The 6,551-nt window shown below is 38.0% G+C and overlaps 1 long non-coding RNA gene across 1 annotated transcript; it reads right to left on the bottom strand.

The window, feature by feature from the left end:
• Positions 1–803: 803 nt before the first annotated feature.
• On the bottom strand, positions 804–1,834 carry LOC118479892. Its single transcript, XR_004861332.1, has 5 exons — positions 1,800–1,834; positions 1,618–1,702; positions 1,419–1,516; positions 1,082–1,293; positions 804–976 (listed from the first exon to the last, which is right to left on the bottom strand). It is a non-coding gene; the product is annotated as an uncharacterized LOC118479892 (long non-coding RNA).
• Positions 1,835–6,551: the final 4,717 nt, after the last annotated feature.

The following is a 6,551-nucleotide window of genomic DNA, read 5'->3' as shown; positions in this document are numbered from 1 at the left end:
CATCAATATCACCAAACATGTATAATAAAGGTTAACCTTACTTGATATTCAACCAATAGACATTACATAACATATTCATCATTGTAGGCATTACAAACAAAACTTTTAACCACAGTTTGTTAAAACAACAGTTAACAGACATAAATAAAAACCACAAGGATTCTTCAAAAATAAGTGGTTTCTACTTATCTCTCATAACAATTGTTTTTTCATAAGAATCTAATTGTTAACCTTAGTCGGCTTCTTCCGGGTTCTTCTCACATTAGTGGATAGCTCACCAACATTGGCAACATCAGCATCTAGAGACATCCGCTTTCCATTGGGACTTGATCCAGAATCCTTTTCAACTTCAACGACTGACGAGTCGGCCGTAACAGAGACAGCATCCTTCCAACAGATCACAAAACAACTATTGATCTCATTTAATAAAATAATGAACTCTTTTTAAACGTACTAAACATACTTTAAAAATAAATACTCACCCTTGAAGTTCGTTCAGCAGACACCTGAGAAGAGTCTGAAAGGTTAATGTCTTTAACGTCAGCTACCTCTTGAGTAACCTAAAGGATCATAAGATATGTTATCATATAAAAAAGTACACAATCCAGTGTTTAAAACTCAAAAGAAAAATAAATAGATTGAAAGAGTAATTTTATATGCTACCTCATCAGTATTTTTATCACCATTACCATCTCCACCAACCAACTCACCAATTATTACTGGATCCTCAGTTGTTTTTTGCACAGTATAAACACGATAGTCATTTTTAAGATTGAACTCTGGAACATCAATCTTAAAAGCAGCCTTCTTATCAACCAATCGAAATATCTCATGAGGGAATCCAGTATCATTGGCCTTAACCTGCCTCTCTCTTATGTCACTCGCCGCTAATCCAAGAAGCTTCTGAACATCTCTATCAAACATAACAAAAGAAACACTACCACTCTCATCCTGAACCCGCACTTGCACCTTGAACCTGAAATATACACAAATAACTAAGTAAACTGCAAAACTATATTCAAATATGAGTCTTAGAATGTTACTTATATAAATATAACTCTAAATAATCATCATTGCTTACTTTGTGGTGATCGATGTACATTCAGTATGACATCTGATACAAACCAAAGAAGTCGCAGGCAATCAAAGAATATCATCTGAAACATTCTCAACATTCTGCAAGTATTCACTTTTACCCATCACCTTCTTGAAACACTTACGACAGGCAGCATAAAACCAACCATACTCTTCTTGCACAATCTTAATTGTCGCAACCACAACACAAGACATTTCCTGTAAAAACACAACACACTTCTTGTAAAAACACGCAGGTGACAAACCAAACAAATAACCAAACTATATACAAAGAAGTGAAACCTCTTCTATCTCGCCAATCTCATCAACATGTTTCTTCACACCTTCAGTTACAAATTCTTTATGTAATGGAAAAATACTCTGAGACGATAGTATCGTCTGAGAAGTAGAACTACTCCCTTGTCCAAACTTCAATATATGCCTTTTTAATACCACAAATGATTAGAATTAGTATACAAATGACATGAAACCAAGTATTTGACTTTTCCATCTATATATAATAGAAATTATATTAAGAATTACCTCCTCCTTAGCTCATCAACTTCATCAATTTCTTGATTCAGAAAAATTCGTGTTGCAAACTTGTCACTTTGAACAGTATATTCACCTACACGGAAAAGTATATAGATATTTAATGTATACCTGTCTTTATACTGCCAGAAATAAACAGTATAGTTATGATTTGCAGAACGTAACAAAAATACCTTTCCATTCCTTACACTTTCCATGCTGTATAACAACCATCACATGCTCTTGAGTTGGGATTTTAGAAATGAAGTCCTTAATCTGCAGAGCATAACCATTCCACACAGTACACCGCAAAACCTTACCACTACATGAAAAGAATATTCTTATCAAAACAACATTGAATGAATAAAAACAGAAAATAAATCAGGAAAACTATAACATTTATTAAAGTAGCAAATGGTTTCAATTTCAGTACTATATTCACTAAGAATAAACTGTAGACCTCATTTATTACCATGATTCAGCATTACATACAAACAATATAAACCTCATTTATTACCATTACATGATCCCACATTAAATACAAACATTCTTCATCTTATTTATTAACATCATTAAATACATTTTATGATCACTACATGACTGAACATATAAACAACAACTTACTCCAAATCTTCAATATCGAAATTCATCTTCTTAGTCTCCTTTGGAAATCGATCAAAGATTTCAAGATCTCCACAAGAAATCACATATCCAGCAACATCTACATGATCATATTATACAAGAATATAAGTAAAACTCTCTAATATTATACAAGCAAGACATGATTACAAAAATATACATTACCAACACTCAAAGCGTTTAACGCCTCTCCTTGAAGAATATCTTCATAAGCTCTGAAATTGAAACCATACTCAACACCTTGCCAATCTCTCACTCGAGTAACAGTTGTGCATCTATAAAAGTTGATTTTATAAGGCTGCACTACTACTTTATATAAATCTTTATTCTCATCAACACCAAACTTCGAAAGAATCACAACAGCATCTTCTTGCAGCTGTCCATCAAAAACAGGTATCAGATGACTCTTAATACCTCCTTGAATCTTAGCACCCTGAAGAACATTTAAAGAAATTATGTTCTTAGCATACAACACTACATTTAAAGAAATTATGTGTTAGTGCACTATGTCTGTTGACTTCGTCTTGTATCATATCATGTAATAGGATTGATAGATCAGGGCTCGTAGTTCGAGAAATAGGTTTTATGAGATTTAGGGTAATTCCGCACGAAATTACCGGATTGGTAATTCCGCTTGGAATAGGTAATATCGCTTGAATGTTAATTCCGCTTGAAGGTTAACAGGTTAATTCCGTACGGAATTAGCTTTAGCTAATTCCGCATGAAATGAACGTGTTAATTCCAAACGGAATTACATGCCTATATATACCCTTAATCTCGTTTCATTTGTAACGGAATTCTGAATTGGTACCGAAGTGCTGCCTGTCACACCCCCAAAATCCACCTGCGGAGTATCACCGCTAGGGAGCGTGACTGACCAGGATCAAGCCACCAATCATATTGAACATGCAATTTATATCAAGTAAAATAAAAGTAAACCATCCATTCAACACGAAAGGTGTTCAAACAAAACCATAGTTTCAAAATGTAGCGGAAGCATAGTAAATAATCCAGTAGTAGTTAACAATTTTAAGTGTCATAATAGTTCAACAGTAAAGCCACGATCCTTGTCCACAACGACCCGCTTCTCCAGTGCAAGCTCCCAGTACCTAACGATCTGCAAGGCATGTAACAGAATGATCAACAAACTAGTTGAGCGAGTTCACAGAAAGTAAATGCGTAATAGTAAGTTCGTTTGTAACAGGTGGCTCTACTGAGCCGTTTGTATGTTCTATTGGTGGTGGTGTTCCACGTTATTGGTGGTGGTGTTCCACGTTATTGGTGGTGGTGTTCCACGTTATTGGTGGTGGTGTTCCACGTTGTATAACCACTAGACTACTCGTAACTATAGGTATCCTTCACAACCGAGGATAGTGATCAGTATAAGTATCCTTCACATCCGAGGATAGTGATCAGTATAAGTATCCTTCACATCCGAGGATAGTAATGTGGTAGTCTAGTCATAGTGTCAATAGTGTATCTAATCAACCTTTCAATCCCATTCCCAACACCCCGGGAATCCCATGCCTTGGTAAGAGTGTGAACTCACCTTGGTTTGCTCGGTATGCTAGGTTATGCACTCACAAGAATTTAATCACGTCCTATTGTATGCACGTATGACAAATCAGTTCATGTTCGCAATGATACGCATGCAATTTAATGTTCACATAGCAGTCAGTTTGCATATCGGCACAACACGTATTATTGCACGTATACAAATGTTAACGTTCATCAAGCATGGCATGCCAAATAAATCAAGCATATAATTCCATCTTTCAAAGTAGGTTCATAAATCCCTAGTATCTTTCGAATCCAACTATTATCTTTCGACAACAGTTATCACAATTATCCTTCAGACCGAATGTTATGTTTCGGACCAATGTCATCTTTCGGTCAAAGCTATCTTTCGGTCCAAACTATCTTTCGGTCAAAGTTACTATGGTTCGAAGGATAGGCATCTTTCGGTTCACAGCAAACATGTTTCGGATAACAAGTATCTTTCGGCATATTGGTTATCCTTCGATAAATAACAGTTATATTTCATTCAAGTTTTCCAAGTTTATCCGATTATCAATTAACACAACTTTCAAGTAATCGGTTACCTAAAATCGATCAAACAATCAGTTTCATATTAAAACCTTATGAACCCTAAATTTAACCGTATGAACAATAATAATACTCAATCATGTGTGTTCCGATTTCATGAACGATAACAATTTCGGATTGCATAAAATCACATCCGATCCATAATCACATCCGATTCACCAAACAGTATCATTAAACATAGTTCACAACAGATCCGATTAGCATACAAATCCGATTAACATCTATATACAATCATTATACATAACCGGTTAACATACAAACAACATATTGACATGTGATTGATAAATCATGAAATCATATACTTTAGACACTAACCGGGATAGAAAGCAAAAGAATTGATCAGCAAGTAGTCTCCGTAAATTTGTGGTTGCCGTCACAAGTAAAGGTGTTCTAGGGTTTTTAGAAAAACTCCGACTTTGCATGCCATTCACCGTATATAAACATATTACAGGAGTGGGCCGAGCCCATTAGAAGACTGGGCCGAAAGATGTCGAAGGATCTCTTCTTGGCCCGAAGGATATGTTTCGAGACCCTTCAAGCCGAAAGCTTGATCTTTCGGATCGAAGGATATGTTTCGTGATCCTTCGATCCTTGAGCCATGTTACGTGGACATCCTTCGAAGGTTGTTTGTGTGATGTAATGTGTTTCACACTAACTAGTTTACACATTTACAAGTTTCGCAATGTAACAAACAAACAACTATGTACAGTCAAACAATCAAAACGTATAAAATTTCATGGCAACCAAATGTGCAAATAAACAACTAGTCAATACATGATCGTGTAATACATATGAAATCGAATCTTGGAAATTCGAGTTGTCACATTATCCCCAACTTGAAAGAAATTTCGTCCCGAAATTTGGTACGCACTCACTGAGGAAGCTAGGTAAGTTACATCGTTCACTGGTTTTCCTGGGGTGTCACATCATCCCCCCGTTGATTTGGAATTTCGTCCCGAAATTCAGTAGTAGTAGCTTCAGCCTCAGAAGTGGATGCATTGGTTTCGAATAGCTGGGGGTACTTTTCTTTCATCTGATCTTCGCGTTCCCAGGTATACTCTGGGCCACGCTGGGAGTTCCAACGAACTCGAACAAGAGGGATTCTCTTGTGTTTGAGGACCTTAACATCCCGGTCCGTGATTTCAACTGGTTCCTCGACGAACTGCAACCGCTCGTCGATAGTGAGTTCCTTAAAAGGAACTATAAGGGTCTCATCTGATAGGCATTTCTTCAGATTCGACACGTGAAATACATTGTGAACTGCACCGAGTTCAGCTGGTAGTTTTAATCTGTAGGCTACTTTGCCAATCTTTTCTAAGATTTCGAATGGTCCGACGTACCGCGGATTCAATTTGCCTCTTTTACCAAATCGAACCACACCCTTCCAGGGTGAAACTTTCAATAAAACCCGGTCCCCGACCTCAAATTCCAATGGCTTTCTACGCTTGTCCGCGTAGGCTTTCTGACGGTCGCGTGCTGCCGCCATGCGTTGTCGTATCTGTGCAATCTTTTCTGTGGCGTCCACTACAATCTCTGGACCCGTAATTTGACTATCCCCCACCTCTGCCCAACAGAGAGGTGACCGGCATTTACGTCCGTACAATGCCTCGAATGGAGCGGCTTGAATGCTGGTATGATAGCTGTTATTGTATGAAAACTCCACTAAAGGGAGGTGCTTTTCCCAGCCGTTGCCGAAATCGATGACACACGCTCGAAGCATGTCTTCAAGAGTTTGGATAGTTCGCTCAGACTGCCCATCCGTCTGAGGATGATATGCTGTGCTCATGTCTAATCGTGAGCCGAAGGATTTGTGCATCGCTTGCCAAAGCTCTGACGTGAATCGTGCATCGCGATCCGAAATAATAGAGGTGGGCACTCCGTGCCTCGAAACAACTTCTTTCAAGTAGATGTCTGCTAGGGTAGAAAACTTATCCGTTTCTTTGATAGCCAAGAAGTGAGCAGACTTTGTGAGTCGATCAACGATCACCCAAATAGTGTCATTCCCACGCTGGGATCTAGGTAAGCCCGTAACAAAATCCATGGAAATTTCTTCCCATTTCCATTGCGGTATCTTAGGCTGCTGAAGTAGACCAGAGGGTTTCTGATATTCAACCTTGACTCTCGCACAGGTTAAGCATTTTCCAACGTACGTAGCGATGTGAGCCTTCATACTAGGCCACCAATAAGTAGTGCTGATGTCG

Source organism: Helianthus annuus, chromosome 6 (genome assembly GCF_002127325.2).
Source record: "Helianthus annuus cultivar XRQ/B chromosome 6, HanXRQr2.0-SUNRISE, whole genome shotgun sequence".
Taxonomy (NCBI): domain Eukaryota; kingdom Viridiplantae; phylum Streptophyta; class Magnoliopsida; order Asterales; family Asteraceae; genus Helianthus; species Helianthus annuus.
The sequence above is the reverse complement of the archived record's forward strand: the minus strand, read 5'-3'. Positions and strand labels throughout refer to the sequence as shown.